Raw genomic sequence first — 12,653 nt, 5'->3', positions numbered from 1 at the left:
CTGTTACTGCCCCATAACTTACATGGGGTTGACCAAACTTGCAGAAACATGTTTATTTCTGCTGAAAAACACGTTTTTACCCTTTCTGCACACTGGGGTTAAGAGCTGAGTGTGTGGGCTCTTCTGAGCCTTGCTGTTACATGGGGATTCAGTTGTCTGAAAAAACGCGTTTATTTCGGGCTGAAAAACACGTTTTGAAAAGTGTGCTGTTACTGCCCCATAACTTACATGGGGTTGACCAAACTTGCAGAAACATGTTTATTTCTGCTGAAAAACACGTTTTGACCCTTTCTGCACACTGGGGTTAAGAGCTGAGTGTGTGTGCTCCTCTGAGCCTTGCTGCTGCATGGGGATTCAGTTGTCTGAAAAAACGCGTTTATTTCGGGCTGAAAAACACGTTTTGAAAAGTGTTCTGTTACTGCCCCATAACTTACATGGGGTTGACCAAACTTGCAGAAACATGTTTATTTCTGCTGAAAAACACGTTTTGACCCTTTCTGCACACTGGGGTTAAGATCTGAGTGTGTGGGCTCTTCTGAGCCTTGCTGTTACATGGGGATTCAGTTGTCTGAAAAAACGCGTTTATTTCGGGCTGAAAAACACGTTTTGAAAAGTGTGCTGTTACTGTCCCATAACTTACATGGGGTTGACCAAACTTGCAGAAACATGTTTATTTCTGCTGAAAAACACGTTTTGACCCTTTCTGCACACTGGGGTTAAGAGCTGAGTGTGTGGGCTCCTCTGAGCCTTTCTGTTACATGGGGATTCAGTTGTCTTAAAAAACGCGTTTATTTCGGGCTGAAAAACACGTTTTGAAAAGTGTTCTGTTACTGCCCCATAACTTACATGGGGTTGACCAAACTTGCAGAAAAATGTTTATTTCTGCTGAAAAACACGTTTTGACCCTTTCTGCACACTGGGGTTAAGAGCTGAGTGTGTGGGCTCCTCTGAGCCTTGCTGTTACATGGGGATTCAGATGTCTGAAAAAACGCGTTTATTTCGGGCTGAAAAACACGTTTTGAAAAGTGTGCTGTTACTGCCCCATAACTTACATGGGGTTGACCAAACTTGCAGAAACATGTTTATTTCTGCTGAAAAACACGTTTTGACTCTTTCTGCACACTGGGGTTAAGAGCTGAGTGTGTGTGCTCCTCTGAGCCTTGCTGCTGCATGGGGATTCAGTTGTCTGAAAAAACGCGTTTATTTCGGGCTGAAAAACACGTTTTGAAAAGTGTTCTGTTACTGCCCCATAACTTACATGGGGTTGACCAAACTTGCAGAAACATGTTTATTTCTGCTGAAAAACACGTTTTGACCCTTTCTGCACACTGGGGTTAAGAGCTGAGTGTGTGGGCTCCTCTGAGCCTTGCTGTTACATGGGGATTCAGTTGTCTGAAAAAACGCGTTTATTTCGGGCTGAAAAACACGTTTTGAAAAGTGTTCTGTTACTGCCCCATAACTTACATGGGGTTGACCAAACTTGCAGAAACATGTTTATTTCTGCTGAAAAACACGTTTTGACCCTTTCTGCACACTGGGGTTAAGATCTGAGTGTGTGGGCTCCTCTGAGCCTTGCTGTTACATGGGGATTCAGTTGTCTGAAAAAACGCGTTTATTTCGGGCTGAAAAACACGTTTTGAAAAGTGTTCTGTTACTGCCCCATAACTTACATGGGGTTGACCAAACTTGCAGAAACATGTTTATTTCTGCTGAAAAACACGTTTTGACCCTTTCTGCACACTGGGGTTAAGAGCTGAGTGTGTGGGCTCCTCTGAGCCTGGCTGTTACATGGGGATTCAGTTGTCTGAAAAAACGCGTTTATTTCGGGCTGAAAAACACGTTTTGAAAAGTGTTCTGTTACTGTCCCATAACTTACATGGGGTTGACCAAACTAGCAGAAACATGTTTATTTCTGCTGAAAAACACGTTGTGACCCTTTCTGCACACTGGGGTTAAGAGCTGAGTGTGTGGGCTCCTCTGAGCCTTGCTGTTACATGGGGATTCAGTTGTCTGAAAAAACGCGTTTATTTCGGGCTGAAAAACACGTTTTGAAAAGTGTTCTGTTACTGCCCCATAACTTACATGGGGTTGACCAAATTTGCAGAAACATGTTTATTTCTGCTGAAAAACACGTTTTGACCCTTTCTGCACACTGGGGTTAAGAGCTGAGTGTGTGGGCTCCTCTGAGCCTTGCTGTTACATGGGGATTCAGTTGTCTGAAAAAACGCGTTTATTTCGGGCTGAAAAACACGTTTTGAAAAGTGTTCTGTTACTGCCCCATAACTTACATGGGGTTGACCAAACTTGCAGAAAAATGTTTATTTCTGCTGAAAAACACGTTTTGACCCTTTCTGCACACTGGGGTTAAGAGCTGAGTGTGTGGGCTCCTCTGAGCCTTGCTGTTACATGGGGATTCAGATGTCTGAAAAAACGCGTTTATTTCGGGCTGAAAAACACGTTTTGAAAAGTGTGCTGTTACTGCCCCATAACTTACATGGGGTTGACCAAACTTGCAGAAACATGTTTATTTCTGCTGAAAAACACGTTTTGACTCTTTCTGCACACTGGGGTTAAGAGCTGAGTGTGTGGGCTCCTCTGAGCCTTGCTGCTGCATGGGGATTCAGTTGTCTGAAAAAACGCGTTTATTTCGGGCTGAAAAACACGTTTTGAAAAGTGTTCTGTTACTGCCCCATAACTTACATGGGGTTGACCAAACTTGCAGAAACATGTTTATTTCTGCTGAAAAACACGTTTTGACCCTTTCTGCACACTGGGGTTAAGAGCTGAGTGTGTGGGCTCCTCTGAGCCTTGCTGTTACATGGGGATTCAGTTGTCTGAAAAAACGCGTTTATTTCGGGCTGAAAAACACGTTTTGAAAAGTGTTCTGTTACTGCCCCATAACTTACATGGGGTTGACCAAACTTGCAGAAACATGTTTATTTCTGCTGAAAAACACGTTTTGACCCTTTCTGCACACTGGGGTTAAGATCTGAGTGTGTGGGCTCCTCTGAGCCTTGCTGTTACATGGGGATTCAGTTGTCTGAAAAAACGCGTTTATTTCGGGCTGAAAAACACGTTTTGAAAAGTGTTCTGTTACTGCCCCATAACTTACATGGGGTTGACCAAACTTGCAGAAACATGTTTATTTCTGCTGAAAAACACGTTTTGACCCTTTCTGCACACTGGGGTTAAGAGCTGAGTGTGTGGGCTCCTCTGAGCCTTGCTGTTACATGGGGATTCAGTTGTCTGAAAAAACGCGTTTATTTCGGGCTGAAAAACACGTTTTGAAAAGTGTTCTGTTACTGTCCCATAACTTACATGGGGTTGACCAAACTTGCAGAAACATGTTTATTTCTGCTGAAAAACACGTTTTGACTCTCTGTGCACACTGGGGTTAAGAGCTGAGTGTGTGGGCTCTTCTGAGCCTTGCTGTTGCATGGGGATTCAGTTGTCTGAAAAAACGCGTTTATTTCGGGCTGAAAAACACGTTTTGAAAAGTGTGCTGTTACTGTCCCATAACTTACATGGGGTTGACCAAACTTGCAGAAACATGTTTATTTCTGCTGAAAAACACGTTTTGACCCTTTCTGCACACTGGGGTTAAGAGCTGAGTGTGTGGGCTCCTCTGAGCCTTTCTGTTACATGGGGATTCAGTTGTCTGAAAAAACGCGTTTATTTCGGGCTGAAAAACACGTTTTGAAAAGTGTTCTGTTACTGCCCCATAACTTACATGGGGTTGACCAAACTTGCAGAAAAATGTTTATTTCTGCTGAAAAACACGTTTTGACCCTTTCTGCACACTGGGGTTAAGAGCTGAGTGTGTGGGCTCCTCTGAGCCTTGCTGTTACATGGGGATTCAGATGTCTGAAAAAACGCGTTTATTTCGGGCTGAAAAACACGTTTTGAAAAGTGTGCTGTTACTGCCCCATAACTTACATGGGGTTGACCAAACTTGCAGAAACATGTTTATTTCTGCTGAAAAACACGTTTTGACTCTTTCTGCACACTGGGGTTAAGAGCTGAGTGTGTGGGCTCCTCTGAGCCTTGCTGCTGCATGGGGATTCAGTTGTCTGAAAAAACGCGTTTATTTCGGGCTGAAAAACACGTTTTGAAAAGTGTTCTGTTACTGCCCCATAACTTACATGGGGTTGACCAAACTTGCAGAAACATGTTTATTTCTGCTGAAAAACACGTTTTTACCCTTTCTGCACACTGGGGTTAAGAGCTGAGTGTGTGGGCTCTTCTGAGCCTTGCTGTTACATGGGGATTCAGTTGTCTGAAAAAACGCGTTTATTTCGGGCTGAAAAACACGTTTTGAAAAGTGTGCTGTTACTGCCCCATAACTTACATGGGGTTGACCAAACTTGCAGAAACATGTCTATTTCTGCTGAAAAACACGTTTTGACTCTTTCTGCACACTGGGGTTAAGAGCTGAGTGTGGGGGCTCTTCTGAGCCTTGCTGTTGCATGGGGATTCAGTTGTCTGAAAAAACGCGTTTATTTCGGGCTGAAAAACACGTTTTGAAAAGTGTTCTGTTACTGCACCATAACTTACATGGGGTTGACCAAACTTGCAGAAACATGTTTATTTCTGCTGAAAAACACGTTTTGACTCTTTCTGCACACTGGGGTTAAGAGCTGAGTGTGTGGGCTCTTCTGAGCCTTGCTGTTGCATGGGGATTCAGTTGTCTGAAAAAACGCGTTTATTTCGGGCTGAAAAACACGTTTTGAAAAGTGTTCTGTTACTGTCCCATAACTTACATGGGGTTGACCAAACTTGCAGAAACATGTTTATTTCTGCTGAAAAACACGTTTTGACTCTCTGTGCACACTGGGGTTAAGAGCTGAGTGTGTGGGCTCCTCTGAGCCTTGCTGCTGCATGGGGATTCAGTTGTCTGAAAAAACGCGTTTATTTCGGGCTGAAAAACACGTTTTGAAAAGTGTTCTGTTACTGCCCCATAACTTACATGGGGTTGACCAAACTTGCAGAAACATGTTTATTTCTGCTGAAAAACACGTTTTGACCCTTTCTGCACACTGGGGTTAAGAGCTGAGTGTGTGGGCTCCTCTGAGCCTTGCTGTTACATGGGGATTCAGTTGTCTGAAAAAACGCGTTTATTTCGGGCTGAAAAACACGTTTTGAAAAGTGTTCTGTTACTGCCCCATAACTTACATGGGGTTGACCAAACTTGCAGAAACATGTTTATTTCTGCTGAAAAACACGTTTTGACCCTTTCTGCACACTGGGGTTAAGATCTGAGTGTGTGGGCTCCTCTGAGCCTTGCTGTTACATGGGGATTCAGTTGTCTGAAAAAACGCGTTTATTTCGGGCTGAAAAACACGTTTTGAAAAGTGTTCTGTTACTGCCCCATAACTTACATGGGGTTGACCAAACTTGCAGAAACATGTTTATTTCTGCTGAAAAACACGTTTTTACCCTTTCTGCACACTGGGGTTAAGAGCTGAGTGTGTGGGCTCTTCTGAGCCTTGCTGTTACATGGGGATTCAGTTGTCTGAAAAAACGCGTTTATTTCGGGCTGAAAAACACGTTTTGAAAAGTGTTCTGTTACTGCCCCATAACTTACATGGGGTTGACCAAACTTGCAGAAACATGTCTATTTCTGCTGAAAAACACGTTTTGACTCTTTCTGCACACTGGGGTTAAGAGCTGAGTGTGTGGGCTCTTCTGAGCCTTGCTGTTGCATGGGGATTCAGTTGTCTGAAAAAACGCGTTTATTTCGGGCTGAAAAACACGTTTTGAAAAGTGTTCTGTTACTGTCCCATAACTTACATGGGGTTGACCAAACTTGCAGAAACATGTTTATTTCTGCTGAAAAACACGTTTTGACTCTCTGTGCACACTGGGGTTAAGAGCTGAGTGTGTGGGCTCTTCTGAGCCTTGCTGTTGCATGGGGATTCAGTTGTCTGAAAAAACGCGTTTATTTCGGGCTGAAAAACACGTTTTGAAAAGTGTTCTGTTACTGTCCCATAACTTACATGGGGTTGACCAAACTTGCAGAAACATGTTTATTTCTGCTGAAAAACACGTTTTGACCCTTTCTGCACACTGGGGTTAAGATCTGAGTGTGTGGGCTCCTCTGAGCCTTGCTGTTACATGGGGATTCAGTTGTCTGAAAAAACGCGTTTATTTCGGGCTGAAAAACACGTTTTGAAAAGTGTTCTGTTACTGCCCCATAACTTACATGGGGTTGACCAAACTTGCAGAAACATGTTTATTTCTGCTGAAAAACACGTTTTGACCCTTTCTGCACACTGGGGTTAAGAGCTGAGTGTGTGGGCTCCTCTGAGCCTTGCTGTTACATGGGGATTCAGTTGTCTGAAAAAACGCGTTTATTTCGGGCTGAAAAACACGTTTTGAAAAGTGTTCTGTTACTGTCCCATAACTTACATGGGGTTGACCAAACTTGCAGAAACATGTTTATTTCTGCTGAAAAACACGTTGTGACCCTTTCTGCACACTGGGGTTAAGAGCTGAGTGTGTGGGCTCCTCTGAGCCTTGCTATTACATGGGGATTCAGTTGTCTGAAAAAACGCGTTTATTTCGGGCTGAAAAACACGTTTTGAAAAGTGTTCTGTTACTGCCCCATAACTTACATGGGGTTGACCAAACTTGCAGAAACATGTTTATTTCTGCTGAAAAACACGTTTTGACCCTTTCTGCACACTGGGGTTAAGAGCTGAGTGTGTGGGCTCCTCTGAGCCTTGCTGTTACATGGGGATTCAGTTGTCTGAAAAAACGCGTTTATTTCGGGCTGAAAAACACGTTTTGAAAAGTGTTCTGTTACTGTCCCATAACTTACATGGGGTTGACCAAACTTGCAGAAACATGTTTATTTCTGCTGAAAAACACGTTGTGACCCTTTCTGCACACTGGGGTTAAGAGCTGAGTGTGTGGGCTCCTCTGAGCCTTTCTGTTACATGGGGATTCAGTTGTCTGAAAAAACGCGTTTATTTCGGGCTGAAAAACACGTTTTAAAAAGTGTTCTGTTACTGCCCCATAACTTACATGGGGTTGACCAAACTTGCAGAAAAATGTTTATTTCTGCTGAAAAACACGTTTTGACCCTTTCTGCACACTGGGGTTAAGAGCTGAGTGTGTGGGCTCCTCTGAGCCTTGCTGTTACATGGGGATTCAGATGTCTGAAAAAACGCGTTTATTTCGGGCTGAAAAACACGTTTTGAAAAGTGTGCTGTTACTGCCCCATAACTTACATGGGGTTGACCAAACTTGCAGAAACATGTTTATTTCTGCTGAAAAACACGTTTTGACTCTTTCTGCACACTGGGGTTAAGAGCTGAGTGTGTGGGCTCCTCTGAGCCTTGCTGCTGCATGGGGATTCAGTTGTCTGAAAAAACGCGTTTATTTCGGGCTGAAAAACACGTTTTGAAAAGTGTTCTGTTACTGCCCCATAACTTACATGGGGTTGACCAAACTTGCAGAAACATGTTTATTTCTGCTGAAAAACACGTTTTGACCCTTTCTGCACACTGGGGTTAAGAGCTGAGTGTGTGGGCTCCTCTGAGCCTTGCTGTTACATGGGGATTCAGTTGTCTGAAAAAACACGTTTATTTCGGGCTGAAAAACACGTTTTGAAAAGTGTTCTGTTACTGCCCCATAACTTACATGGGGTTGACCAAACTTGCAGAAACATGTTTATTTCTGCTGAAAAACACGTTTTGACCCTTTCTGCACACTGGGGTTAAGATCTGAGTGTGTGGGCTCCTCTGAGCCTTGCTGTTACATGGGGATTCAGTTGTCTGAAAAAACGCGTTTATTTCGGGCTGAAAAACACGTTTTGAAAAGTGTTCTGTTACTGCCCCATAACTTACATGGGGTTGACCAAACTTGCAGAAACATGTTTATTTCTGCTGAAAAACACGTTTTGACCCTTTCTGCACACTGGGGTTAAGAGCTGAGTGTGTGGGCTCCTCTGAGCCTTGCTGTTACATGGGGATTCAGTTGTCTGAAAAAACGCGTTTATTTCGGGCTGAAAAACACGTTTTGAAAAGTGTTCTGTTACTGTCCCATAACTTACATGGGGTTGACCAAACTTGCAGAAACATGTTTATTTCTGCTGAAAAACACGTTTTGACTCTCTGTGCACACTGGGGTTAAGAGCTGAGTGTGTGGGCTCTTCTGAGCCTTGCTGTTGCATGGGGATTCAGTTGTCTGAAAAAACGCGTTTATTTCGGGCTGAAAAACACGTTTTGAAAAGTGTGCTGTTACTGTCCCATAACTTACATGGGGTTGACCAAACTTGCAGAAACATGTTTATTTCTGCTGAAAAACACGTTTTGACCCTTTCTGCACACTGGGGTTAAGAGCTGAGTGTGTGGGCTCCTCTGAGCCTTTCTGTTACATGGGGATTCAGTTGTCTGAAAAAACGCGTTTATTTCGGGCTGAAAAACACGTTTTGAAAAGTGTTCTGTTACTGCCCCATAACTTACATGGGGTTGACCAAACTTGCAGAAAAATGTTTATTTCTGCTGAAAAACACGTTTTGACCCTTTCTGCACACTGGGGTTAAGAGCTGAGTGTGTGGGCTCCTCTGAGCCTTGCTGTTACATGGGGATTCAGTTGTCTGAAAAAACGCGTTTATTTCGGGCTGAAAAACACGTTTTGAAAAGTGTTCTGTTACTGCCCCATAACTTACATGGGGTTGACCAAACTTGCAGAAACATGTTTATTTCTGCTGAAAAACACGTTTTGACCCTTTCTGCACACTGGGGTTAAGAGCTGAGTGTGTGGGCTCCTCTGAGCCTTGCTGTTACATGGGGATTCAGTTGTCTGAAAAAACGCGTTTATTTCGGGCTGAAAAACACGTTTTGAAAAGTGTTCTGTTACTGTCCCATAACTTACATGGGGTTGACCAAACTTGCAGAAACATGTTTATTTCTGCTGAAAAACACGTTTTGACTCTCTGTGCACACTGGGGTTAAGAGCTGAGTGTGTGGGCTCTTCTGAGCCTTGCTGTTGCATGGGGATTCAGTTGTCTGAAAAAACGCGTTTATTTCGGGCTGAAAAACACGTTTTGAAAAGTGTGCTGTTACTGTCCCATAACTTACATGGGGTTGACCAAACTTGCAGAAACATGTTTATTTCTGCTGAAAAACACGTTTTGACCCTTTCTGCACACTGGGGTTAAGAGCTGAGTGTGTGGGCTCCTCTGAGCCTTTCTGTTACATGGGGATTCAGTTGTCTGAAAAAACGCGTTTATTTCGGGCTGAAAAACACGTTTTGAAAAGTGTTCTGTTACTGCCCCATAACTTACATGGGGTTGACCAAACTTGCAGAAAAATGTTTATTTCTGCTGAAAAACACGTTTTGACCCTTTCTGCACACTGGGGTTAAGAGCTGAGTGTGTGGGCTCCTCTGAGCCTTGCTGTTACATGGGGATTCAGATGTCTGAAAAAACGCGTTTATTTCGGGCTGAAAAACACGTTTTGAAAAGTGTGCTGTTACTGCCCCATAACTTACATGGGGTTGACCAAACTTGCAGAAACATGTTTATTTCTGCTGAAAAACACGTTTTGACTCTTTCTGCACACTGGGGTTAAGAGCTGAGTGTGTGGGCTCCTCTGAGCCTTGCTGCTGCATGGGGATTCAGTTGTATGAAAAAACGCGTTTATTTCGGGCTGAAAAACACGTTTTGAAAAGTGTTCTGTTACTGCCCCATAACTTACATGGGGTTGACCAAACTTGCAGAAACATGTTTATTTCTGCTGAAAAACACGTTTTTACCCTTTCTGCACACTGGGGTTAAGAGCTGAGTGTGTGGGCTCTTCTGAGCCTTGCTGTTACATGGGGATTCAGTTGTCTGAAAAAACGCGTTTATTTCGGGCTGAAAAACACGTTTTGAAAAGTGTGCTGTTACTGCCCCATAACTTACATGGGGTTGACCAAACTTGCAGAAACATGTCTATTTCTGCTGAAAAACACGTTTTGACTCTTTCTGCACACTGGGGTTAAGAGCTGAGTGTGGGGGCTCTTCTGAGCCTTGCTGTTGCATGGGGATTCAGTTGTCTGAAAAAACGCGTTTATTTCGGGCTGAAAAACACGTTTTGAAAAGTGTTCTGTTACTGTCCCATAACTTACATGGGGTTGACCAAACTTGCAGAAACATGTTTATTTCTGCTGAAAAACACGTTTTGACTCTCTGTGCACACTGGGGTTAAGAGCTGAGTGTGTGGGCTCTTCTGAGCCTTGCTGTTGCATGGGGATTCAGTTGTCTGAAAAAACGCGTTTATTTCGGGCTGAAAAACACGTTTTGAAAAGTGTTCTGTTACTGTCCCATAACTTACATGGGGTTGACCAAACTTGCAGAAACATGTTTATTTCTGCTGAAAAACACGTTTTGACCCTTTCTGCACACTGGGGTTAAGATCTGAGTGTGTGGGCTCCTCTGAGCCTTGCTGTTACATGGGGATTCAGTTGTCTGAAAAAACGCGTTTATTTCGGGCTGAAAAACACGTTTTGAAAAGTGTTCTGTTACTGCCCCATAACTTACATGGGGTTGACCAAACTTGCAGAAACATGTTTATTTCTGCTGAAAAACACGTTTTGACCCTTTCTGCACACTGGGGTTAAGAGCTGAGTGTGTGGGCTCCTCTGAGCCTTGCTGTTACATGGGGATTCAGTTGTCTGAAAAAACGCGTTTATTTCGGGCTGAAAAACACGTTTTGAAAAGTGTTCTGTTACTGTCCCATAACTTACATGGGGTTGACCAAACTTGCAGAAACATGTTTATTTCTGCTGAAAAACACGTTGTGACCCTTTCTGCACACTGGGGTTAAGAGCTGAGTGTGTGGGCTCCTCTGAGCCTTGCTATTACATGGGGATTCAGTTGTCTGAAAAAACGCGTTTATTTCGGGCTGAAAAACACGTTTTGAAAAGTGTTCTGTTACTGCCCCATAACTTACATGGGGTTGACCAAACTTGCAGAAACATGTTTATTTCTGCTGAAAAACACGTTTTGACCCTTTCTGCACACTGGGGTTAAGAGCTGAGTGTGTGGGCTCCTCTGAGCCTTGCTGTTACATGGGGATTCAGTTGTCTGAAAAAACGCGTTTATTTCGGGCTGAAAAACACGTTTTGAAAAGTGTTCTGTTACTGTCCCATAACTTACATGGGGTTGACCAAACTTGCAGAAACATGTTTATTTCTGCTGAAAAACACGTTGTGACCCTTTCTGCACACTGGGGTTAAGAGCTGAGTGTGTGGGCTCCTCTGAGCCTTTCTGTTACATGGGGATTCAGTTGTCTGAAAAAACGCGTTTATTTCGGGCTGAAAAACACGTTTTAAAAAGTGTTCTGTTACTGCCCCATAACTTACATGGGGTTGACCAAACTTGCAGAAAAATGTTTATTTCTGCTGAAAAACACGTTTTGACCCTTTCTGCACACTGGGGTTAAGAGCTGAGTGTGTGGGCTCCTCTGAGCCTTGCTGTTACATGGGGATTCAGATGTCTGAAAAAACGCGTTTATTTCGGGCTGAAAAACACGTTTTGAAAAGTGTGCTGTTACTGCCCCATAACTTACATGGGGTTGACCAAACTTGCAGAAACATGTTTATTTCTGCTGAAAAACACGTTTTGACTCTTTCTGCACACTGGGGTTAAGAGCTGAGTGTGTGGGCTCCTCTGAGCCTTGCTGCTGCATGGGGATTCAGTTGTCTGAAAAAACGCGTTTATTTCGGGCTGAAAAACACGTTTTGAAAAGTGTTCTGTTACTGCCCCATAACTTACATGGGGTTGACCAAACTTGCAGAAACATGTTTATTTCTGCTGAAAAACACGTTTTGACCCTTTCTGCACACTGGGGTTAAGAGCTGAGTGTGTGGGCTCCTCTGAGCCTTGCTGTTACATGGGGATTCAGTTGTCTGAAAAAACACGTTTATTTCGGGCTGAAAAACACGTTTTGAAAAGTGTTCTGTTACTGCCCCATAACTTACATGGGGTTGACCAAACTTGCAGAAACATGTTTATTTCTGCTGAAAAACACGTTTTGACCCTTTCTGCACACTGGGGTTAAGATCTGAGTGTGTGGGCTCCTCTGAGCCTTGCTGTTACATGGGGATTCAGTTGTCTGAAAAAACGCGTTTATTTCGGGCTGAAAAACACGTTTTGAAAAGTGTTCTGTTACTGCCCCATAACTTACATGGGGTTGACCAAACTTGCAGAAACATGTTTATTTCTGCTGAAAAACACGTTTTGACCCTTTCTGCACACTGGGGTTAAGAGCTGAGTGTGTGGGCTCCTCTGAGCCTTGCTGTTACATGGGGATTCAGTTGTCTGAAAAAACGCGTTTATTTCGGGCTGAAAAACACGTTTTGAAAAGTGTTCTGTTACTGTCCCATAACTTACATGGGGTTGACCAAACTTGCAGAAACATGTTTATTTCTGCTGAAAAACACGTTTTGACTCTCTGTGCACACTGGGGTTAAGAGCTGAGTGTGTGGGCTCTTCTGAGCCTTGCTGTTGCATGGGGATTCAGTTGTCTGAAAAAACGCGTTTATTTCGGGCTGAAAAACACGTTTTGAAAAGTGTGCTGTTACTGTCCCATAACTTACATGGGGTTGACCAAACTTGCAGAAACATGTTTATTTCTGCTGAAAAACACGTTTTGACCCTTTCT

The sequence above is a fragment of the Lepisosteus platostomus genome, chromosome 13 (genome assembly GCF_059453375.1).
Source record: "Lepisosteus platostomus isolate fLepPlt1 chromosome 13, fLepPlt1.hap1, whole genome shotgun sequence".
Taxonomy (NCBI): domain Eukaryota; kingdom Metazoa; phylum Chordata; class Actinopteri; order Semionotiformes; family Lepisosteidae; genus Lepisosteus; species Lepisosteus platostomus.
The sequence above is the reverse complement of the archived record's forward strand: the minus strand, read 5'-3'. Positions refer to the sequence as shown.